Here is a 27003-nt window from a genome sequence, read left to right on the forward strand (position 1 = left end):
GGCTTCAGGCAATGGGGGCATTTTTGCTCCCAGAAGGCTTCCCTAAGGTCCAGGAAGGGAAAAAACAGAGCCTGGAGGGACGCACAGCATCCCCCCATGTTCCATTTGGGGCCTTCTGGGCCTCAGGGAAGCCTCCTGGGGGGCGTTTCTGCTCCCAGAAGGCTTCCCTGGGGCCCAGGAAGGAAAAAAATGGCACTCCATTTTGGGGCCTTCTGGGCCTCAGGGAAACCTTCCAGTAGGGCGTTTTTGCTCCCAGAAGGCTTCCCTGGGGACCAGGAAGGCAAAAAATGGAACAGGGAGTGGGGGGCGGGGCTGTGCCACCCTCCCTCTGTTTTTTGCCTTCCTGGGCCTCAGGGAAGCCTCCTGGACGAAGCAGTAAGATGCGAGGGGAATCCCGGCACAGCTGATCATAGGAACAGCTGATTGTCGGGAGGGGGGAAAAAAAGAAATACCTTAAGGACTGACTGGGCAGGGAAAAATGCAGTCAGTGATGTTGGGCATGCATACATGCACAATAGGGACTGACTGCATGGGGAAGGGAGGGCTGACTGGGTCAGGGGCATTGCCAGCCAGAAGTTGCTACCGGTTCAGCAACCCTCACCCAATCCTTGCTACCAGTTCGCCTGAACTGGTGTGAACCAGCTGAATACCACCACTGTTCTAATCCCACCTGAGGCACAAAACCAACTAGCAGATCTTAGGCAAATCACTGTCTTTCAGCTCCAGGAAGCAGTCAAGGGCAACCCACTTCCCAAAAAACCTTGCCAAGAAAATACAGGGACTTATCCAGGCAGATGCCAGGAGCCAACACTGCTGCAAAGACACACACAGAGGCAAAAGTTATATCACAGAATAACAGAAGAGTTAGATGGGACCTTGGAGGTCTTCGTTTCCCTGCTCTATTAATCTCTATGCCAACTGGTGCACACAGGCTCCCTCTTGCTTGCTTTCTAAATATTTTTTTTTTATTATCATGCCACAGTGATAGGATGATATGCCCTCCAACCCTAATGGTCTTGTGCAATGAGGATATATAACTATGTTCCTACAGTATAAAGTTGAGCTATAAGCAAACAGTAAGCTCCACAGAATTCCAAGCAGTAGGCTTTTTCTCTGCCAACACCATCAGGATAAGACAATCCCTCCCTGCCTCTTGGCCTTTGCTGGCAATCCTCCACTTACTGATCCTGTGCATAGAGCTCATTGAATTCATTTTAATTTAGGGGTCATATTTAAAAGTCTTTGACAGGAGAATAAACTTCTAAAATTCATTAGCTTTTATTTCTACCATTCTCTAATTATCTGGAATACAGCTGTTGTATCTTTGGCACATTTTTTAAATATGTCACGTCATTGGGAATTGGTTTGTGGTTGAAATAGGCGCCTTATAAAAGAGAAATCAAGTACTCTGGATAATTCACTTTCCTTTTTTTAAAAAAATAAAAATATATGATGGTTTAAACCTTTAATGATCTATTTTTATAGCCAGCTTGGTTCCAGTTTATACATATGGTTCAGACTAGAATCCCACAGTATTAAATATAAAAATAAAACTTTCCCTTAAGGGAATCCACAATATATCATTGGGAGAGGAAAAAAATATAAAACTGTAGCTTAAATACATTAAATGGCTATGAATAGCCATTTACTATTTTTGCAGTCTTCTATCTACATATTTTTAGAAGGGAATACACACAAACACATGTATGCATATTTGTGCTTTTGTAGTCAGCCCTATAGGTATTTGTGTAAGCACATTTACTTTTTGATAGCTACAAATATTTGGACAGGCATTTTTTAAAAAGCTGCAGGGTCCAAGACAATGCCTCATGTTGTTGGGGGAAAAGAAAATGCCTCTCCCTTTCCCAGCACTTGGCAAGAAAAGAAAGAACAGGGGTGCACATCTGTAAATAAATGCATCATTAGATTCTCATCAATTTGTAAGCTTCACTTGATGTATGGCTAAAATACATCCCAGAAGGAGAAGGAAGCTTCAAAGTGCATGCAGGCATACAAGATGACACGTCAGGGGGTGAAGAGGAATCTGGCTTAATGGAGATTTTTGTTTTTTGTTTTTTGCGGATGGGGGAAATATCATTGTTACAACTGTCCACAATGAAGAAGTATTTAAAGTACATAGTCACCAATATACTCATTAGCCAAGGAGCTCTGGACATATTAAAAGAACATAGTAAAACAACTAATGAGGCACTTGAGTAGTAACAGGTTGTCATTAGAGCAGCATCTGCTCTCATCAGAGTTAATTATTCAGTTGCTTTGTTTTCCAAGTAGGTGTCTGATAAAATTTAGCAGAATCTTAATTAAAACACATTTTCAAACTCCTTAGATGCTCATCTCATCTAAAGAAATCGAGACAATATCCACCATAAACATCAAGCTTCAGTTGAGCCATCAAACGGAAGAAGGAACTCAGCCAATATACTTTTTTTTTAGTCTTTAACCATCAGTGTGCTAAAAGAATGCAGATAACAGCTTTAGCTTTGCAACAGTGAAGTCACTTGTCTCTAAGAAATTATGTTGTGAAAAGATGCCCGTGTGCTGGAAATTCAGGCCAGAAACCTGCAGCCTGATGGATAGATTTGCATGGAGCATATGTACAAAGGGATGACAGTTCCCTAAGTCATGACTTCCCTCTCCTATATTGCTAATCCCAGGGCTGCTGAACCAAATCTACTTCTTGGCATATTGCTCATGTAATATACTGTATTTGTTCTGTTACAATTAATACGATGACTCTCTGCTCCAAGTGATACAGAATAAAACGGTAATGCTTACAAGCAAATAAAATAGAAAAAAAAGGGGGGGAGGGGAGAGGAGAGGTGTTGCAGTTCGTCGGCAGCAGTTGCGGATGGATGAGGGCTCGGAGAGCGAGGACTCGGATGAGGGGTCTGCATGTGATGCAGGGATGGGGCCAGGACCATCAGGGAGTGGAAGGCTGCCTTCAGAGATTGTGGAGGCTGGCAGCAGTTATGAAGAGGTCCCCAAGGAGCCTGTGCCCATTGCGTGTGCATGCAGGGCTGCTCGAAGGAAAAAGCAGCTGCAGCAGCACAGGCAACTCGGGAGTAAGGCTGCAAGGTAATGGCCCCTCCCTTAAGAGATAAAAGCCTGCTGAAAAACGGGAGTTCTTTGTAGGAAGCAAAGAAGTTTTTGCACTCAAGCCTGGTGGACATTCGGAATATCTTGGTTGGTGTTTGGAGACTCTTCGTGTTTGAAATATTTCTTAGTAACTTTATCTAGTGTTCTTGGCAGCCTTACAAACCTTGGCAAGGCTCATTCTTATCAGAGACAATTAGTTTGAAACAGCCCTTTAATCATAAAGGAACAGAATTCGTAAAGAATCATTAAAAGGTTTTGCTGTTACCTCTGTTTCATGTTTGTTTCCTTGGAACAAGGTTTGGGTCAGAACAAGAGGAGAGGAGAAGAGACTTTATTTGGCCAAGTGTGATTAGACACACAAGGGATTTGTCTCCAGTGCAAAAGCTCTCAGTGTACATTCAAAATAAAAGTAATAATGATACCAACAAGAGAAGATAGTAGAAAAGATGAGAATGAAAATTGTAACACAGCTATACCACATGGGTAAACATACTTAGACATCAGACAGTACTGTGGAGATTAGGTGTTCAGCAGAGTGATAGCATGAGAAAAAGATGGTGTCTAGTTGTTTTGGCAAGCAATGCCCTACAGAGGCAAGAGTGAGGGGTCTGTAGATATTTTTCAGCCCTCCTTCTGATCCGTGCAATATACAGGTCCTCAATGGAAGACTGGCTAGTTGCAATTGGTTTTTTTCTGCAGTCCTAACTATCCATTGAAGTCTATACTTGTGCTGTATGGTTGTTGTATCAGACCAGAGAGTTATAGAAGTACAACTGATAGACTCAATAGTTCCTCTGTAGAACTGTTTCAACAGCTCCTGGGGCAGTCTGAATTTTCTGAGGTGATGCAGGAAGAACATTGTTTGTTGTGCCTTTTTAATGATGGTTCTAAAGTTAGGTGTCCATTTCAAATCCTGGGAGATTATAGAACCCAAAAATGTGAAGGTCTCTACTTTTTTTTATTATTAAATTTTTATTGGTTTTTAAAAACAAACATAGACAAACAAAACATAGAAACATCAAGCCATCTTCCATATATATACATACAATGTTTTGGTTGGTTTACAAATTGTTTTGTGCTTCCATTTCGTAGTCTTCAGTTACAATTACATTGTATATATTATCAGATTTTCAATCAAATATTAAATACATTAATATCATTGTTAATCAATCATTTGACTATACTTTTATTCATTCATGTTTTACAAAATAGTCCATATTTTACTTAATTTGTTTTATGACAATTCACATTATCATCTCAAATCTATCCTACAATCATTTTGTAGATATAATAAGAAAAGAATACATCTTTACATATTTATTATTTTCTAAGAATCTACATATTTCATTACCATGTTTTATTGTCTAACCATTGATAGAATAGATCTCAAATTTTATAAAATTGTTTATCATCTTGTACTCTGATTTCAAATGTCAATCTACTCATTTCAGCACATTCCAATATTTTCTTAATGATTTCCTCCTGTAATGGTATTTTCTCATTTTTCCAGTTTTTGGCAAATACAATCCTAGCCGCTGTTAATACATTTACAATCAGGTATTTCAATTCTTTACTATATATTTCAGGTAAAATTCCCAATAAAAATATCTCTGGTTTCAAGTCTATATGTTTTTTTGTCATTTTTTCCAACCACATGTGGATTTTAGTCCAATATTTTTTAGCGTCCGCACAAATCCACCACATATGGTAATATGAGCCAGGTGTCTGATGACATTTCCAACATTTTTCAGATTTGTTCTTGAACATTCTTGCTTTTCTTGTTGGGGGAAAGGTCTCTACTTTTGATATTGTGCTGTCTAATATAAAAGAGGTAGAATAGGAGGGCTCCTCCTAAAATCCACTGTCATCTCTACAGTTTTAAGATGTAGAACTATAATTCAAACTCATAAAGCCTGAGCTGATTTTTCATTTTTTGTAGGCCTAACAAATGTATGCTGAATGATGTCCTTCCACTCAAGCACATCCTTACAAAGTAGGTGATTCTTTGGTTAGTTGCTCAAAACTTCTTTCTAAAGATGGAAATCCAGATCTTCAATTGTATCTGGAATTTCTTCATAGCTGTTCTAAAGTGTCTGTGTACTGGTAGCATATGAGTGGATGGATGACTCTTTAATGTGAAGGGCAGGAAGCTTTGACTAATATGCAGGATGTGCCAAGATACTGGCTGAAAGGAAGAATCCTGCTGGATCCTTTTCTTCATGCAAGATGCCAAGCAATTTTCTTCTTTCTTCCGTCCGTCCCTTCCTCAGTGGTGGGAATCAATTTTTTTTACTACCAGTTCTGTGGGTGTGGCTTGGTGGGTGTGGATTGCTTGGCGCAGCTTGGTGGGTGTGGCTATGTGGTCATGTGACTGGATGGACATGGCTATGTGGTCATGTGATTGGGTGGCATGGCTATGGGGCCATGTGACTGGGTGAGCATGGCTATGACATCATGTGACTGGGGGTCAAAAGACAGAAACTCATTTTCTGGGGCGGGGGGTTGGACTAGATGACTGCCAAGTACCTTCCAGCCCTGGATTGCTGTGCTGTTTCAAAGCATCCTCTGAAGCTGCGTCTAGGGCAGGGGTCTTCAAACTTGACAGCTTTAAGACTTGTGGACTTCAACTTCCAGAATTCCTCCTCAGTCATGTTAGCTCAGGGATTCTGGGAGTTGAAGTCCACAAATCTTAAACTTGCCAAGTTTGAAGACCCTTGCTTTAGTGGCAAGGTTTTGGTCCTTCCTTCCTCTCCCTTTTCCCTCCCTCCCTCCCTCCCTCCCCCTCTCTCTTTCTCTCTCTTTCTTTCTCTTTTTTCTTTCTCTTTCTTTCTCCCCTCCCTTCCTTTCTTTCTCCCATCCCTCACTCTTTCTGACTCTTTTTTTTGTTTGAACCCCCACCACACCCCATTTTTGGCCTAGTGGGCCTCAGGGAAGCACTGGAAAAACAAGCATTTGAAGCTAGGGGGGAATCAGCTGTGCCACACTATTTGGATTAGCTAGAAAGCAAGAAATCCCACAATTTCCTGCTTTCTAGCTAATCTAAATCGTGAGGCACAGCTGATGGTGACCCAGCTGATAGTTGGAAATAGCAGTTCAGCCAAACCAGTAGCATTTTTATTAGTTGAACCAGACCAAACCGGTAGAATACCACCATTGCTTCTGCTTCATTTCCTATTATATTTTATTATTTTCCATTATTTCCCCTATATATATTCCCTATTATTTCTTGTTTTAGCATTATTTCATAATATTTATAAGATGTTCACAACGCTTGTCTTAAAGAAACAATAAAATATTTTTCACATTGATTTGCTTCCCTGAACCCCTTTATGTTCCCCTATTATTTCTTATTCCCTGTACCACCAGTGCAGAGGGAAGGCACACTATCTTGTCAGGTATTATTCTAAATCTGTGAAGATAAACAACACCAGAGCCCATTTCTTGTTTGGATGGATGGATATCATTTTCTCCATTTTCACTGCTTCTACAACTGCTTCTAGAGTTAATTTCAATTTTGTCATGCCGATACCCCAACACACCCACTCCTTATCTTCATGATACTTCTTTAGTTTTATCACTCTCACAAAAGAACATCAAATTGATACCAATTGTTTTCTTTTTTATTTGCAGAAGTGAAAGGTAGCCATTAATCTGGGAGGAGGCATAGATTATTAGAAAGATTTGGGTTTTGACATGCCTTCTCTTTTGCACCGACTTCAGTTGATTCTATTTAAAGGTAGTCACAGAAACCAACTCACAATCAAAGTGTTCTTCTCTCTATGGATCCTTCCTTTTGTCATCTCAGATCCTTCTGTCCCACTGCATGTCCCACTCCTTTCATCGTATGTCCTACTCTATTAAGAGTATAGCCTTACCTTGGGTTTATTTCTTGCACATTGTATGTGTGTGTGTTTGTGTGTGTGTGTGCAATATATTTCTCTCATAAAGAATGTGTTGCTCCCCTGAATTGTATCACAGTTTACAGAGTTCCACATATAAATTCCAATAGGAGAAATTACAGCTCTTTAATAAGTGCCTGGCTTTACACTCCAAACTACAGACTGTAGTCCAATGTGATTTTCTATGTATTAATTATTAAATGCAAAAATGGAACAGGAAACAAGTATTCAGACATATGAAGTATAAAGGCTCTTCCTTCATGAACATGGGAATGGCAGAGCCTCTGGCCACAGACTTGGTACTTAGGAGTCAACAAAAATGCCAGTGATAAGTACTGTTCCTTCAGAAAAGATACAGGCAAGCATTTGCAGCAACAGAAGCAACTTTGGTTCTCATAATCCCCATCAGTACATGAATCATAGTATAACTATGCTTAGTAGCTAGCTAGACCACATTAGAATCCTTATATTATCTAGCTTCTGACTTAATTCCAAGTTGTCCATCAGGTGAGGATTGTGTCAAGAATAAATTCAGTCTCCACATTCTATTCAGGCTTCAGGATCTAATTAATTTGCCCCCAGAGTCCCTTTGAAAGTTTTTATCACATTCTAATTGTTAACTGGACAAAAAGAGGAACTTACATAATACCCAGAAAACAATGTGTTTCATGAAATTAAATAAATTTCAAATGAGTCCAATTTCTTACTAGCCCCCAAATATCTTTCTCAGAGGTCAAGTGCCGTGCTTGCTACAAAGAAAGCTGTGTGTTATTGGTCTTCAGTGTTTTGGTCTAAGATGCACCCCAGGCAATGCCAACTTTACAGACACTTCTCATGCTTATATCCAAATATTTATTGATCATACATTTCAGATGCTCTCAACAAACTAAAATCTGAGCCCCCTCCCCCATTCCATCAAGCCAACAAAAAGGCTCCTGTGAGAAACAAAGCATTCATTCTCTTCCCAAATCTTTCTACAAACGGTCAGATGCTTTGCTCCAGAAGAACAAAAACAAAAAGAAAGTGGTTCAAGTTTACCCTATGTTATTTTTCCTAGGAAACTGAGCTGCCAATCTTTCTAAGAGATGTAAATGCTCCTCTTTCTCTTTTGTCCTAGAGCAAAACACTTGATTATTGCAGCATCCATAAATATGTATTTGATCATATAAAAGGCAGCTTTAAAAGCAGCAAGAGCTGTTTTCCTAAGAAGAAGCCAAATCCAAAATGGCACCAACCATCTGTTAAAGCTAGGCTCCCAGGCTTCCTTCATGCTAAAATCCACAATTTTCAAGTGACAGGAGTGAAAGCCAGTATCTAGCAATGCAGGCAATGTAATTAATGAGGACGACATGTATTTCATCCCATCGCTTTCTCCGTCTGGCCTCCCATTTTATCCATCACACAGAGGGAACATATGATGGCATTGCTTGGAGTACTCATTATCGCTAAGATGAGCCAACTGTTTTTGCGAACCACCATGAACTGAGTATAGTGTGAGGGAGCTTCAATGAATGAGCTTGTTGTGGGTAGAGGGAGACACACATCACATCTCCAAGCCAAGTAGCTTAGTGATCAGGCTCCAAATATTATGATCGCTGCCCAGAGATGCAGACAAGGAAAGTGGCTTCCATAAGCCCATTTGAATCAGCACAGTTCCACTGTGACACTTTGCATCACTGAGAAAAAACTTTAAGAGCGGAATACAAAGAAGTTTCACTAATACAGGTAGTCCTTGACTGACGACCACAAGTGAGCCCAACTTTTCTGTTTATAAGTGAGACATTTGTTAAGTGAATTTGGTCCCATTTTACGATCTTTCTTGCCACAGTTGTTAAATGAATCACTGCAGTTGTTCAATTAGTAACATGGTTTTAAATGAATCTGGCTTCCCCATTGACTTTGCTTGTCAGAAAGTCACAAAAGGTGATCATCAAGATACTGCAACTGTCATTAATATAGGTCAGTTGCCAAGCATCTGAATTTTGATCATGAAACCATGGGGATGCTGCAGTGGTCATAAGTGTGAAAAATAAGTCCCTTTTTTCTGTGCCATTGTAATTTTTAACAGTCACTAAATGAACTGTTGTAAGTCAAGGACAGTAAGCTGCACAGTGTCAGATCCATGTATCTATTATTTCTTCAATGGAAGAAGAAAAGCGGGGGCGGGGGGGAGACTGATAAAGAAATCCTTCTTGATGTAACCTGAATATATTTAATCTTATATTGAATTTGTATAACCTACACATGATACAATGGAGAGATGAAACCCAGATGGCCGGAACCTATCACCTCTGAGAGGCAGAGCCAGGAGATGAAGAGATCATAAAAATTCCACAGTGAGATGTGTCCTGGGAAACTCTGAAAAAGATCGTTCTAAAAAGGGGGTGGGAGGGAATTAACATTTACTAAATACAGATCGGGATAAGGGGAGGGGTTTTAAACTCCCTTATCTATCTCTGCATGCCTGAGAGACCTTAGACGCTGCTTTTAACCCCTACATGAATTGTCTCATCTCAATAAAGTATTCCTTTATGATAGGTTTTGATACGTTTTCAGAAGTTCATTCTAGTTGATTGAATGGGAAAAGTTCTGCAGCCTGACATAAAGCAGCATCTGCAATAGAGGTCAGCCCGGAGAGGAAAAATTTTTTTGAAAAAAAAAAAAACCTTCATTCTACCAAGGGGACCCTGCAAGAAAGGAAAATGTCTGAGTACAGCAAGGACCAAGGGGAAGCCAAATGCTGGGGAGAAATGTCGAAAGTTACCCAGCCAGATACTGACTCATTGCACCCTATCGAAGATAGTGAAGCTGCCTACAAAACCTCCACAAAGCCCCTATGTCTATAGGCATAGGAAAGAGAGACAGCTCACCCGTGGCAACCAGAAACCCAGATGGAAATTAGAGCTGGAGGCCCTATTGGATGAGGAAGGATGGGGCAAGGAGCCACCGGCCAATGACTGACTGAGACGGTACATAAATCGCCTCGAGAGGGAAGCCTTAGAGAACCTTGAAGTGAGGGATGCACCAGGACACCAACACAGGAGAGTGAGGGAACCAGAAAATGAGAGAACCCAACTTGCCACCCCAGATTCAGCTGAGAATGATTGGGCAGAGGAACAAACTGAAGAACCAGCAGCCATACCAGGTACCCAACCCCTAAATGCCTCAGGACAGAGGATTAACCCTGGCCAACCCAGAGACATACAACTGCAGAGGAAGGTCCCAGCCCCAGCCCTGGGAGTAAAAGTCCTCACCTACATGCAAGAATATGGACAGATTTTCCAAACCCAGGGATCCCAAGTACGAGTCATTACCCTGGCCCTTTGAAGGGGCAGCAGCCAGATGGATGGTGACACTCCGCAACTTGAATGCCCCAGAATTAAGGAACATCGACCGCTTCATGATGGCCCTACACCACTGCTTCAAAGACCCTCTCGCCGATGGAAAAGCCTGAGACCACATCAGAGTCATAAAGCAAGGCTGTTGCCCAGTAGCTGAATACATTGAGGAATTTTGTGACCTGGCTGGCTGAGTTGACTGGCCAGAGGATATCCGAGTCTGTTGGTTCAAAGATGGACTAAATGGTGACCTATACGCTGCCTGCCTGGCCTGTGAGGCCCCAAACCTCCTGCATGAATGGTACATGATGGCAGAGGAGGCGGAGAGAGACATACTCGTAACCAGTACTGCAGTGGCAAGTTTTGGAAAAGATCCCCACCCCTGGGGAAATGGGAAATTTTCAAACCACAAACCACCATGACTCCAAGAACGTCTGGTTGCTTTAAGTGTAGAAAGGAGGGACACCGCGCAGCAGAATGCCATTTGAAAACCCCTGCCAGAAAGCCAGACCACCCATCGGGGGGAAACCTGGAACATCCAGCCCTCAAGGAAAGGAGACTGGCCTTTGGGGCCGAGTAGATGTGGGATTCTGATCCCCCCTAACCCAGAAGAAGAACCCCCAATGCTCCAAGGGGACCTGAGCCAGTCCAAAAGCGATCTGGAAAACGATCCACTGATAAGCAACCCACTCTACCCCGAAGACTGTTCATCCCCAGCTGAAGGAAGGGGGAGGAAGTTGCAACGTTGCTGGATTTGGGATGCACCCGATGCCTAATAAATCTCTCCCATGCAGAGAAATTGGGGATCCAGCTGAAAGAAATGGGAAATCCCATCACTTTCTGCCAATTAGATGGAACTATAGCGGGGGGGTGGGGGGGTGGAGCCAACTAGGTTGACCACAGAACCATTAAAAATAAGACTAGGGAACCATAGGGAGATGCTCACATTCACTGTAGCCCCAGGAATGGAAGAGCCGCTAGTCCTAGGTCTCACATGGCTGCGGAAATGGAATCCAAAAATAAATTGGAGGACAGGAACCGTACAATTCCAGAGAGATGTAGTATTTGCAAATAGCTCAGAGGAAAGGATAAAGAAAGGAACAGAGAACAGAGAATCAGCCATGACCGGACAGGCGGCTAAATCCATTTACATCCCCAATGAGTACCAGGACCTGGCCCAAGCATTTAGCGAGGAAGCTTGTGATGAACTCCCACCCCATCGAGCTACAGACTGCACTATCAAAATCCTACCAGGGGCTAAATTCCCCAAACCACAAATGTACTGCATGTCTCCCAGAGAACTAAAAGAACTCGGAGCATTTATTGACAAAAATTTAAAAAGGGGTTTCATCGAACCCGCTCGACCAATAGCTGCCCCAGTGTTATTTCACGAAAAGAAAGATAGCTCCATACGCTTGTGTGTTAATTACAAAAACTTAAACGCAATTTGCATAAAGAATATGTATCCACTCCTCCTCATGAAAGACATGTTAGCCCACCTCTCAAAAGGAAAATTTTTTTGAAAGTTAGACCTATGAGAGGCATATTACCACATAAGAATAAAGGAAGGGGATGAGCGGAAGACAGCTTTTAACACACCATTGGGATGCTACCAATTTAAAGTGCTCCCCTTTGGATTGCAAGGAGCGCCTGCTGTGTTTATGCAATTGATCAATGAAACCCTTCATGAATTTTTATATAAAGGGGTTCTAGTGTATCTTAATGATATTTTAATCTACACAGAAATGATGGAAGAACACATCAAGCTACTCCGTGCAGTCCTCACAAAACTCTTAGATGCTAAACTATATGCAAAACTCTCTAAATGTGAATTCCATCAAGAAAAAAATGACTATTTGGGATATAGAATATCCTACGAGGGAATAGAGATGGACCCACAGAAAGTAAAAGCTGTACTGGACTGGGACCCACTGCACACCCGCAAACAACTGCAAAGCTTCCTGGGGTTTGTGAACTTTTATCGCCAATTCATTCCAGCTTTTGTAAACATCGCCCTTCCTATTACGAACTTGCTAAAAACGAAGGGGGTGGGGAGAAACCCAACCCAAGGCAACCCCTTATCTGGACAATGGAATGCCAAGCGGCATTCGAAAAACTCAAATGTCTATTCTCAGCAGAACCGGTCCTTAAGCGCCCAGATCCCGAACAACCTTTTGTCATCCAAGCAGGCGCCAGTGATGTTGCAGTTGGAGCAGCCCTCCTCCAAAAGGATGGAAGTGGACAATTACATCCAAGAAACTGACGGAAACTGAGCAAAGATGGGCCATATGGGAGAAAGAGGCATATGCTGTGTGGTGGGCAATGCTCACATGGAGACATTTCCTGGAAGGAAACCAAATCCCCTTTGAAGTATGGACTGATCACAAAAATCTGGAAGCCCTGAAAAATCCATGGAAACTCTCCAAAAATCAAGCAAGGTGGGCTCGATATTTTGAACAGTTAAATTTCACTCTCAAATATTTTCCTGGGAGAAAGAACTTCTTAGCAGATGCACTGTCCAGAAAACCCCAATACAACAGCAAAAAGATTGAGATTATAAAACCAATGATCCAACTGACCCAACTAGCAGCCAAAGTAATCACCCAGGCACAAGAGAAAAAAAACCATCCCTGACTGAAGACACAACGACGTCAATATTTAAGGAGGCACTACTTAAGGACGACTGGCTTCAGGCTAACAAAAACACTTGTTTAATCAAAGATGGACTGGCTTGGGTAGAGAACAAACTTTATGTCCCTGCAAGTCAGAGAATGGACTTCATGAAATGCTGCCACGACTCCAAAATTGCGGGACACTTTGTGTTTGTAAAAACCCTGCATCTCATCAAAAGACAATTTTGGTGGCTGTCTCTCAAAAAGGACATTGAAAACTATGTTGCGAGCTGTCCCACCTGTGCTGCTGCAGAGAGAAGACAAGGAAAATCTCCTGGACTTTTACAGACAGTAGCAGACCCTTCTGCACCCAGAAAAAAGATTTCTATGGACTTTATAGTGGAGCTTCCCAAAGTGCTGGGAATACTGTCATTTGGGTTGTAACTGATCTTTTTTCCAAACAGGTTCACTTTATTCCATGCCAAAAGATCCCAACTGCCAAGGCATTGGCAAAGATGTTTCTAATACACATTTATTGCCTTCATGGAGCTCCCCAATGGATTATCTCAGATAGGGGCGTTCAGTTCACATCCAAATTTTGGTGGGCGTTTTTAAACTATTAGGCTCCACCCAGTGGTTATCGTCATCAAATCACCCCCAGACAAATGGAGGTTCTGAACATTTGAACAGCATCTTATAACAATATTTAAGATGTTTATATTACCCTACCAACAGGACAATTGGACTGACCTTCTTCCTTTTGCAGAAGTAGCATACAATAACTCAGTCCATAGCAGCACGGGGTTCACCCCATCCCAGGTAGCCACGGGCCAAGAATTCAACCCCATGCCGGAACTACCCACCAAAGAACCTGAAATCCCATCCCTTAAGGTGTGGATAAATAACTTCCAAGCCACGTGGCCAGTGGTAAGATTAGCATTATAGGAAGCTAGAGCGGCTTTTAAAGTTCAAGCGGACAAAAAATGCTGCAATCCTAAACCTTTCAAGATTGGGGACCATGTATATTTGTCCACAAAATTCTTAAAATCATTACAACCCTCTAAGAAACTAGGGCCAACATTCATTGGCCCATTCCCCATCTCCAAAATTATTAACCCCGTGATGGTAGAGCTTCAACTCCCCAAAACACTTAGCCAGATACATCCAGTATTTCACTGTAGCTTGCTCAAACTGGAGATCACTTCAAACCTCAGACCCCCCCCCCCCTTCCCACACCTCCAACTCCCATCATGGTACATGGAGAACAACATTTTGAAATTAAAGATATCCTTGATTTGCACACTCACCGTGGATCCACACAATATTTAGTAGCTTGGAAACACCTTCCTTCCTCAGAAAATGAATGGGTAGCCAAACAACATGTAAAAGCACCCACATTACTATGAAAGTTCCACCTAAAATACCCTGATAAACCATCCTTAATTGCAAATGTAATGCATGATTTTTGTTTTTTCCAGGTAGACCTATCTGTTTTTTAAGGAGGGCAGGATGTCAGATCTGTGTATCTGTCATTTCTTCAATGGAAGAAGAAAGGGGGGCGGGGAGAGACTGATAAAGATATCCTTCTTGATGTAACCTGAATATATTTAATCTTATATTGAATTTGTATAACCTACACATGATACAATGGAGGGATGAAACCCAGATGGCCGGAACCTATCACCTCTGAGAGAGACAGTCAGGAGATGAAGAGACCATAAAAATTCCACAGTGAGATGTGTCCTGGGAAACTCTGAAAAAGATCGTTCTAAAAAGGGGGTGGGGGGGAATTAACATGTTGGCTCTTTGTTTTACTAAATATACATCAAGATAAGGGAAGGGGTTTTAAACTCCCTTATCTATCTCTGCATGCCTGAGAGACCTTAGACGCTGCTTTGACCCCCTACATGAATTGTCTCATCTCAATAAAGGATTCCTTTTTTATACATTTTAATACATTTTCAGAAGTTCATTCTAGTTGATTGAATGGGAAAAGTTCTGTAGCCTGACATATAGGCAGCTTCATCTAGACAATGATTTGAGTAATGGCAGAGGAGAAGAGGAGGTTAAAATTTGCAAAGCAATTTCCTTCCACTTTCCCCACAAAAGTGCTTTTTTAATGATTCTTTTCATGGTAACCCCAGAAGGTGTTGAAATGTTTGTGCAAGAGATAGAATTATCACATCATGGCATAATCTAACCAGTTGAGTTTGACAATAAAATGGTGCTGGAGCTGAGAACAAGAAGCCCTCATACTGTCTCATTTTGAATGGAGACAAGGAAGAAGAATTATGTGGCTTACTTATTCAGACAACCAGGTTGTTGCTCCCTGTACTTGCTGTTATAGTCAACAATATGCTAGTGCAAGGATGGGCAACCTTAGGGAATAAAGGACTACATCTAATGTTTGGGAGAGTTAAGGCTGCTAAGAAAGAGGGCAGCAGCTTGGGGAACATTAAAATGTTTGCTCCTTCTCCCAACTGTTTGGCGCTATTATTAATTATTTATAATATTATGGTTTTAAATGTGTCTTTTAAGTAGTGAAATGCAAATAACTATGTGCACTTGAATAGATGAATCTACAGTCCATGGATATGAATCTTCTCCTATTTGGTGTCTTTGGGATAAATTAAGAATATCTGTATCTGGTTATGGTGGCTGATAAATTTCAGGAAATGTAGATTTAGTATATCTAGAAGATAGGGGATGAAGGATTCCATACCTATTGTAAGGAATCTAAGGAATGCTTTTCCTTAAAATTACAGATTGGTGAAAGGGCAGAGTAGAGGTAGAATGGACATAGAGATATTATCTTAGAAAATGCTTCTTTCTCCAACTATGGATTGAGAATCTGGTGCAAAACTTTAAATGAGGCTCATAAGAATCTACAAGGGCGGTGCAGTGGCTCAGTAATTAAGACACTAGGCCTGTTGGTTGGAAAGCCACATGATGGGGGTGAGCTCCTGTCCTTGCTCCAGCTCCTGCCAACTTAGCAGTTTGAACGCATGCAAATGTGAGTAGATAAATAGGTACCACTTCATTGGGAAGGTAACAGCGCTCCCTGACATCATGTTGGCCACATGACCATGAAAATGTCTCAATGGCCTTGAAATGGAGATGAGCACCGCCCCCTATTGTTGGCAACGTCTAGTGGAGTAAAATCCACAGGGACTCCTTTACTTTAAGAATCTACATGAATTTTTAAAAATGTTGTTATCCAATCATTTTCATATATTTCTTGTATATCTCTAAAGGATGTCAAATATATACAGAACCCACTAGATATTCCCTTCCTTCCATCTTCTGTTGCTAACAGTATAGTCGCTCAAATAATCTCTACAGCCTGTGATATGCAGAACAGAATTTTAAAAAAAACTCCTTGATGACATTTTATTGTGTGGGAAAGCTTGCATTTTTGGAAGCCACTTTGATCGTACAATATGGAAAGCATGCTATCTTAGCTGTTTCCTACACAGAGTTGGAATGAATATCGTTTTGGAGAAAATCCACTGGCAAACGTTCCAAGCCTTAAGCAGTTAGTTTTAATGTAACAAAAAAAAAAAACCCACAGTATTCTCTGTGCGTATACTGAGCAGTTATTTTGAGATGCTGCCTTCTGGGATGATTACTGTCTGATAGCAGATAGGAGGAGGAATGTCATCCTTCATAAACATGGGCGTGTGGTTTTGGGAAGTCGCAAATTGGGCCAATTTGGATTGGTTATAAACTACTGGCTTTACTTTTCTGAAAAAGTACTTCTAGATGTGTAAATAGATCTTTGAACTGTCAGCTGTCAGGCAACTAAAATCATCTGAACATGAATTTCACTGATATTAATTTGACAAATATTGTATTTTAAAAGATCTGGAGGAGAAAACAGCAACTTGATCTCACCTGCCCAGAGCTGCAACTTCTTCTTCTCCAAAGCAGACAGATTGTTCCTCATTTTTCCCTTTTCAGGAGCAGACTTTATGATTGCATCATGTAATTGTCTTTTCAGATCTCTGCAGAAGTCAGGAGCCTATCCTGGAACACTTTGCAAAACTCCGTCGGGTGTATAATTCACCTGAGATCTCACCCCATCATTCCCATAACATCCTGCAAAAGGCTCTAAGCTTTGAGATCTCAGCTTTTAAGTGAGAAAGGAAAATACGAGCTTTCTGTTAGGCTCTTCAACCTAAGAGAGCAAAAAAGATCTTTTTAACCTAAGGTGCTCTTTTCAAGAATAGCATTGGCAGCAAAGCAGGATGGCAATTAATGAATTAAAGGAGGCAAACATGCAATTTTTCATTCTAAAGAAAAATCTTGCTTCAGATTGCTATTTTTAAGGTGACAAAAATCATGTCAGGAGTAATAATATCAAATGGTTTTGTTCGATTTTTTCTTTAAAGTAAATTTTGTTTAAATTGTACATGGAAATTGAGCACAACAATAACGTTGGCTCACCCACTTCTTTCTTTTGTCCCTATCTGTGTTGGAACTTGACCTCTGTGCCATTTAAAGGTGAAGGACTATCTTTGCGATGGAGATGGTTATAAAGGAAGGAAGACACAAGACTCTGAAGAATTTAAAAGAGTGAGAGCTCGAATGATCCTCACTCTTCTTGAACTGAAAACAAGAATCAAATGGGATCGGCTTCAGATTTGCTCCTCTGGGCAGGGTGCCATTTCTGACTTCATGCTTTAGTATTTCCTCTGAAGGTCATCTTGGAAACTGTATGGAAAATACTGTTTGTTGGCTTTGTGGTACCTTTGTCTCAATTCTGCTAAATCTATCAAGGGGACTCAATTAGGTTTCCTGATTCTCAATTCAGAGGCAGTTCCTGCATGTGTACAGACTGACTATCTTCTCCAATTAAACTTTTACTCAACCTCAGATATAATAGCTTCCTCTCTCAGCCTGATTAATCCCAACATGAAGCAAATACAGAAGACTTTCAGAGCTTTTAGATGACTGTCTCAAAGGGAGTGGCACTCCTCCTTCCTCCAATCTGTCATTCTGCCATTCCTTATTGGTGTTGACTACATTACTTGCATACATACAAACTAGATCATAGAGGTTGTAATGTCACTTTCACTTACAATATAACTTCCACTTGTTTTGTGTATTGTTTAAACAAAGGCAGGTAGATTTCTAGCCCTTCAAAAACATGATTCTCTCTGTTGAACATCAGTTTGTTTTCATCCAAGAAGTGCAAGATATGTAAAATAAGAGGGCACATTGATGTCTGTTTTTAATCATACCAAAACAAAAATGGGAAATTATTATTAGGGTCTGAGCTTTTATAAGAAAACAGCCATGTTTGGAGGATACCAAGAATCCAACTGTTTCATCCTTGAGCTACACATATTATCTTTTATATTACCTTTTATTGACAATATATTTATGGGATATTGTCCAGGCATAAGCTCCATCATTTTTCCTTATATTGTGACATTATGTCAGCTTGTGAAGTAGCCCAGATGAGAAGCATATCCAGGAGTATTAGTTCTATCTGTACGGTAAGGTTACATTAACAGAATCTTGCAATTCTGAAAGTATATATCTCCCCCCTACATACACACACACACACATACACACACACACACACACACACACACACACACACAACATTTTTACAGTCAAAGAAACCATGGAGGGTCGCTTAGCAATAGCAATAACACAAAGTGATATATGTCTATTGCTTTGTAGTGCTTTACAGCACTCTGTGAGATTTACAATGTCAGCATATTGCTCCCAACCATCTGGGTCTTCATTTTACCAACCTTGGAAGAATGGAAGACTGAGTCAACCTTGAGCCAGTGAGAATTGAACTGCTGGCAGTCAGCAGAATTAATTTGCAATACTGCATTCTAACCACTTTTTTGTGTATCATTTCCACATACCATTCCACATCACTTTCAAGTACATAAGTGGGTGCACGATAGATGCATATTTCATCACTTGCCTCCCTCCCCCAAGGCCTTGAGAAAGCAAACTTCTACCAAGCATTTCTACTACTGTTGAATCCAATTTGCCTCACCTCATCACTTCTCAGTTATGAACTCATCAGCATAATTGCAGACCAGTTCTTCTTGGAAAAGATAATCTGGCCTTCAGTTGCCAATATATGGTGGTTCTGTGCATCTTGAAAACAAATTGAAAGAACCAATATTTGGATTTCATGCAAGTACATCAACCCTCTGCTATTCATTGATTGCAGTAGGCTGAAATTTTTCAAGCTTCCACATGAGTCTGATAAAAAAAAAAGAAATTTTAGGGAATAGCAGAGAGCTTCTACGCTTGGTAGGGAAAAGACTGAAGTTTTTCTTCCAAAATATTTTGGAAGCATGTACTGTCCAAGAAACAAAAATCATTCTCCATCATTTGCTATGGCAATGGTACTGCAAGTAGTAACTATATGCAATGGGCCAACATTTTGCATCCCCCATGGTGCCTTAAAAGGACTGGGGAGGCATGGATGGGAAATAGTCCATGGAAACAACCAGAGAAAATTTTACAAAGTTGTCTGAGGAAAAAAGAAAAAGGGAAAAAAAATCCCATAATTTTTCTCAGAAACATGTCGGCTGCAAAATATCAGCTCAACTTTCAATGACATACTCATTTATAGATTAGAGACATAAGGCTGAAAAATAATGAGTTACTCAAGGGCAGCCAAGAAGACTACATTCTCTAATTATACTTGTCTAACAGATATAACACCCATTTTTCTCAAATGGTCAGGATCCAAAGAAAGAAGCTTATGCAAAAGCTGAGACTTTGTTTCCCAATTTCACTTCTGCAAATCTCAAATTGCTGCAAAATTTCAAAAGGGGTGAGTTTCTTTGTTCATGAAACTTGCTGTACTAAGATGAAGATGAAAGAGCTGCTTGCTAATTCTATACAACATTCCTCAGGTTGGATCAATTATTATACTCTTGCTCATGTAATCCTGAATTCGCATTTCAACCTAATGTTTACCTGGCAAATTCTACTACAGACTTCTTCACTGAGGAGCTATATTTTAGCCCCTGTGCTCATGGGTGAACATATTTTCAAAAGACATCAGTTCAAGGAAGAGGATGATGGGCACAGTAATCTTGAATGGCAGCACCACTGAAGGCAGACCTTCTTCATCATCAGGTATCACTTAATGCCATGCAAAATGTTCTCCTGCACTGTTTGCTATTTGTTCTCCCCCACCTCAACCCCCAAAGCTCCTTGGTTTCAAAATTATTGTCAAAGAAGAAGAAATTTCAATGAAATTCTCGTGGTGGAAATTTATTTCTCTTTTGTTAATTAGTTGTATGTGTCTGAGAGAGAGAGAAGAAGAGAGAGAGGAAGTGTTGCGTGTGAACATCCCATTTTTCATTCCCATCCTTCTATTAAATCCCCAAGGAAGAATCCATGAATCCACTTATAATTGTGTTTGGAAATATGGTAGGTAGGGAGACTGTTGAGTGATGGAAAGATACATAACAGAAACAGGACTAGCAATAACAGGCTTTACTTCCTCTAACAATAAAATACATAATAAAAAATAACTGCCTTTTTTTTTTGGTGGTTCCCCTGCTCCTTTCAGAGATTGGGATAGCAGAAACAGTAAATGTAACTGTAGATGCCCGCTCTGTATAAAAACTATTTCAAGATTACAGGAGACCATACATTTTTGAAGGTAAGATTTCTGGGACAGAGCAAAAGCTCATTCTCAACTAATTTTTGGGCATCAGGTTAAGGTTAAGGATATTTACTTTTCTCCATCAGTTGTTGTAAGTATGCAGGAGTAAAACAACAAATCTAAATACACTTCTTCCAATCCCAACTCCTTTTGGACATACTAACCAAACTGTAGTTGCAGTAATTAAAAATAGAAGCCAATAAAAAAAGAACACCTCATCAACCCCCATCTTTCTTGCCCAGATTAGGGTTGGATTCATTCAGTGGTGGGATTCAGCCAGTTCACACCACTTCGGGAGAACGGGTTGTTTCTGAGCAGTTTGCTGAACTGGTTGTTTGAAGAAATCATTAGGGCAGAGAACCGGTTGTTAAATTATTTGAATCCCACCACTGGATTCATTGCCAGTCTAATCAAGTTATCGAGTAAGGGCTTTTGGTCACTCTGACTATTCTTGTCTTTTGCTTTACTTGTAACCTTTCACAATTATGATCATATAATTGCTTCATCATGCCCTCTACGGTGCATTAGACCTACTAAAGCTGGCTGGGTGTTGACAATTGCTGTAATTTTCTTTTCATTTTACCTCAGAACATATCCACTTTCATTACACTCAAAACAAAGTGTGGCAAAACAAATAATACACTTTTGAATGTCCTGATCTTTCAAAAGCCCATACAGGAGGCTTTATGAATGGAAATATTATTTCCCATATAAAATATGAGTAAAGGATATGGCAAACTGACTAAAACTGACAGTTGGCATGAAACCCACATCGTTGAAATACTTGTAGTATTATCAAATTCTATTTGCTCTTTCCAACCACAGAACCAATAATTTGGCAGGAAGGAAAATCAATTCCTTTTTTATAGGAGGAAGAGATAGCTATTTGAGATGAATGGACAGAGAGTGAGTCAGACAGACAGAAGGTTATAACCAGTCCATCCAATATTCCCCAGATATGTTGACATTCAGCTTCTATTATACCAGCCAGCAAGTGGCATGATGGAAGTTGGAGTCCAAGGCTTCTGGAGGGCACCAGTTTCTTTACTTTAAAATGGAATGTTTTGTCACAGGTTTTTACACACACACACACACACACACTACACACCACACACCACACACACACACACACACACACACACAAAGAGAGAGAGAGAGAGAGAGAGAGAGAGAGAGAGAGAGAGACTGTATCTGGCATTCTTTTATTTTGTTTCCTCTAAAATATATTTTCAATAATTTAATGCATATGTTCAGAGGTTTGCTATACAAACAAATGGTTTAATTCCATAACATTTAATTCCATAACATTATGCAATTGTTGGGAAATAAAATGATTGTTTGGACCCTGTTCTATTATTGATGTTTCCGGGATATTTTTTCACTCTATAAGAGAGGCATAGAATTAATTTTGTTTAATATATTAAAAGTTTTTTTTATGCTCCTGATTTTTTTCTATGGTACTGGATATTGACTTGAGAGATTTGGGTTAAAATCCATATTCTGCCACGAGGTTTATTTCGTGATTTGGAGCCTGAATCATCTTGCAGCTTAACCTTTCTTTTGAGGTTATTGTGAGGAAAAAATGATGTTAAACCTCATGTACATAGTGCTTATAGCACTGTGAAAGATATTCTGATGGATTCTGATAAATAATGCTGAAAACTGCCTATCTTTAAAAAATATTTGGTTTATTCAAAATGGCAAATACATGGCTCACCTGAACTTATTTTAAAAGTTAAAGCACGATCATCTCTAGATAGAGTTTGGATGAAGATCAAAGGGAATTCCAGTGGCATTGAGCAAGTGAAAAAATTGTCCCAGAAGAAAGGAATAGCAAGCCACATCTATATCACTAAATGTTCATAGGTATCTCTGGGTACTCATCAAGCATCAAAACAAATCATTAGCATTTTTATCTATTTAATTTTGCTTTTTTAACAACATTTCCATGCAAACTCATAAGTTTGGTATGGAATTTTTTAAAAATGGAAAATATTACAAATAGTCTTCAAGTTTAAAGCAGGCTTCACATCATAAAGTCATTCCAGAAATATTCTTCTTGTTTTAAAAAAATTGGACTGAGGTTTTGTGGCAAGTAATTCAACATAATGCAATTCTGAGCACCAGCAAGCAGCCAGAAAAGAACAGACCAATTCCTAGACAAGAAATAAGAAACTTCATGTTTCTTAATAATCTCAAGAGTTGTGAGATGGCCTTGGAATAAAAATCTAATCAATAAATTATAAAAATATGCAATTATAAAAATATGCAATTATAAAAAGTATTATTTACAGTAAACAATAGCAAAACAATTCTAAAAATCTAATCAATAAATATGCAATTATAAAAATATGCAATTATAAAAAGTATTATTTACAGTAAACAATAGCAAAACAACCAATTTAACAAAACCTCCAGACAAATGAATTCTTAGACTTAGACCACATAAAGACCAGAAGGAATTTGGAAAAAGATCACTGATCCCTAGGTTGCTGCCTCCAGCAACTTAGAAGGTCTTTCCTTTCTCTTCTTAATACTTTGATTAAATGTATATGTATCAGGAAACTTCATAAAATCTCTCCCACCCAATAATCAAGTGTCCATATGTTGGAGAGAAATGGTTCTTTAGGACAAATCAAAGTTGTCTGGGAATAACTTATGGGGAATTGGCTACAGTGGGAATCAAACACATAACATACATCTGGCAAGGTATCTTGAGAGATGGCATTTGAATCATACTGGTAGGACAGTTTGGTAGTAGCAACTGAATGTATTCAAAAATATGATATACAACAAAATTAAACAACCTTTTAAAAGTTGGATCTTATATACACTTCCCTTCCCTTCAAGCCCTCTTTTATTACCTCAGAGCAAAGCTGTGCCTCAGTTGTGCCTACCAAATGTCAAATAAGTACTGAGAGAGTTTCTAAAGATAAATGATCATATCTTATTTTAGCCATGGATTGTCATCTTTGAAAGTATACTAAACTTGATTTATCATCTTTTTTATAAAAAAATCCTAAGAAATTGTATTATATTTACACATATAACATATATTTTGAATATATCTGCCATGTATTTCCAACATACCTAATGACAGAAATCATAAAGACTACCAATGACATGAAAAGATAATGAAATCAGAACAATATCTAAAAGTGCCCAACTTGCATAATTTAAAGGCAAAAAGAATCTGGAAATCATGCCCACTGCTTCATGATATAAAGATAAGAGAGAAGTAGAGAAAGTGCAAAGGTGTGTATCTTTCCATTGTTTTCTTCCTACTACATCTCACCTGATGTCCTTGGGGAATGCTTTAGAAAAGATTGTAGGAGCTTGCTTCACTTCTGCAAGTCATATTTCCCTTAAACCTAAGAAACAATTATCCCAGCATATTATCCTAGCATATACATTTCAGTAACCATGTTTTTAGAAACTCCAGAGAAAAAAATCAAAAGATTTGCTTAGGGCCCTTAGGAGCCTCGTGAGGACCCCAAATTGAACTCTCCAAGTTGCAAATCTTGCTAAATATCTTAACCACAAGCCTGTTTTCATATTTGCAGATCCTCAATATCCCTTTTTTTAAAAAGTTGGAGAAAGAGAATGCAGAGCACAGAGTAGCTTATCAATGAAAATGAGATAATATTACCAAATACTAGTTTGCACATATGTTATATATTCTAGAGGCAAAACTTCTTTTCTCCGGAATGTACAAAATAATCATAAACATGCATCAAAACAAGTGGGGAAAAAAGGTTAACAAAAAGTCAACATGGAGCATAGAACTAAACAGAAAAAGTGGAGGGAGGGAGGAAAGGGAAGGGAGAGAGTGTGAAACATCAGAAAAATTAATATTTGTAATCAACACTGATATAGATAAATTGATATGATCACTTGTGCACTGATCTAAAGAAAGCCTTGCTTTTTATTGTGACAGTAGCCCCAAATCTGCAACATTCACTTCTGTCCTTAGAAAAGAAACATTGGAGGATGCCAAATGCAAAACAAAGCTTGAATCCAAAACAAGCCAAAAATCTCTGCTTTAATTTTTAAGATTAAATCACAGAAAAAGAGAATAAAAACAGTAAGTGTTAAATTATATTTTAGTAATACATGCGAAAGGCCGAGTATGCTATAACATACAAGCATGTGAATTTTGCATTTTGTAATGCATAAATGGATGAAGATGCAAGGGAGAGGCTTCCACAAAAGCATTCTCCAGTTTCATGTTGGGTTCTGTTCTTAATCCAGATTGTATGGGGCAGCTCATTCTGTGAAGGTGGGCAAGAGGAAAAAAAGATTGACTTGAATGTGTAGCCAAAACTGTCAAGGATTCAGAGCAAGAGAAAGATATGTCTATCCTCAAGCTGTGATTGCCTTGGGCAGTTCTGAGAGTAAAATGAGCCAATGAGTTCTGAGTGATCAGTGTGGAAGTTTAGAGGGAATAAGTTTCATTTCTTAATTAACTCTAAGTAAAGCTGGACAACAATGTTACTTTTCTCCTGAGAAATCCTTTAAAAAACCCTCCCTCTCTGGAAGCTCTAGAAGGTAAATTTAATCTGACACATGATGGGCCCACCCTGAAGAAGCAAATAATAAACTGTTTCTGGAATCCAAGTGGTAAACACAAGTGCTAGCATAGGACAAGACATAATATGAGATGAAGCGGAGCTGGGCATATTACACGGGCAGAAAGAAGCATCATCTTGTTCTTTCCTTCAGCAGCAACTTTTTGCAGAATGAAAAATGAGGTTTTTAAAAGATTTTTAAAAATCCACAACTTTTCTCTTTGCTTAGTAGTTCATATTACTATTTGCAATCTGTTTGCCACTTGACATGTTCAGTACCATTTAAAAATGGGATCCTTCTTTTTCACCTGATTAACACTGGCCTCATTCTAAAATGGTTCCTGGAAAAGAGAAGTCTTCATTATATCATGACTTTACAATCCAGTTCCTCTCCTCAATTCTGAACTTTGCAAATCCTGACTGTTTACTGGCAGAAATGGAAAAACACATTTGTAGGGCTTGCAATGCTACCTTTAGCTCTACCCTCTTCCCTATAAATATAATAGGGAATCCCTTATAATATTCAGGAATATTTAAATGGGAAATCAGACTGTCACATCTACTCAGGTAAAGTGAACAGACTAACCAGCTTGGGCTGAGGAAATTGATATCTACCTCTCTATTCAAATTTAAAATCCAGGACTAGGTGAAGGGGACTTACTCTTGGTTTAACATTTTTCTTCAAATTATTGACCCAAATAGGAACAACCTGAAGTGCACATTCATCTTACTGAATAGGATAACAGGTCAATTTCCAAGTGTAATGCAGGTAGGTCTTAACTTACAACCATAACAGGGATCACAATTTCCATCACTGACAGTGTGTCAGTGTGGCTGTAGAGTGAACCATTGTGTGTTGGGGCCCAATTTTATAACCATTTTTATCACAACTGTTAAGCAAATCACCATGGTTACATGAATCATAAGGTCATTAAACAAAGCACATGTTTGTTAAGCAAATCCAGCTTCCCTAACTGACTTTTTTTGTCAGAAGCCAGCTGGGAAATTTGCAAATTGTGATCACTTGACTGCAGGACACTAACTGGCCATAGATGGGAACCAGTTGCCAAGGGTTCCATTTGTAGTCACATGACTGTGGAGGAGATATAATGGTCCTAAGAGCATGGACAGGTCATAAATTTTTCCAAGTCCATCATAACTTTGAAACATCATTAAACAAATTGTGATTACCTGGGGCAAGGCACAGAGGCAACACAGCTGGCTGACAGTTCTAACTCCCCTTTATTGTTCCAACTTTCCCCCAAATGCTCCCATGTTTATGGCAAGTCCTGGAGAAAAGCGCTCACACACACCTCCAGCAGTCTCTGGCTGCAAATGCTCCAGCAAAACTCTATTAGCACAACAGGATCAAGGCAAAAAGTCCAGCAAGGCAAAGAAACAAAGTAGCAAGAAGACAAGAAGTCCAGCGAAATCCAGATGTTGGCAATGGCACACAAAACTCCACAAATTCAGCACTTGTTCCCGACAAGTGCTCCTCCACACAGCATCTCCTTAAGTCTCAGTCCCCAGGTGTGCCTTGTGAAGAGGGGCAGGGCGCTCTCCTCCTGAGTCGTTGGGTCGGCCTGCACTGCTCTCCACTCTCTGTGCTCGGTGATCTAGCAGGGGTGGTCCTTGCTCATCACATGAGCTCCATCACTCCACATCTCCACTGCTTCCCGTCTCTTCCCTCTTGGTCATTCTGCCCCCATTCAGGCCATCTCAGGCCTGAGGGACCCACAGCTGCCTCATCCTTCACCCTCTCAACCTCCATCGGCCCCAGCTCTGGCTAGTCTTCCTCCCCGGATTCAGGCT

Source organism: Pseudonaja textilis, chromosome 1, assembly GCF_049901715.1.
Source record: "Pseudonaja textilis isolate UNSWEBS1 chromosome 1, rPseTex1.2, whole genome shotgun sequence".
Classification (NCBI taxonomy): domain Eukaryota; kingdom Metazoa; phylum Chordata; class Lepidosauria; order Squamata; family Elapidae; genus Pseudonaja; species Pseudonaja textilis.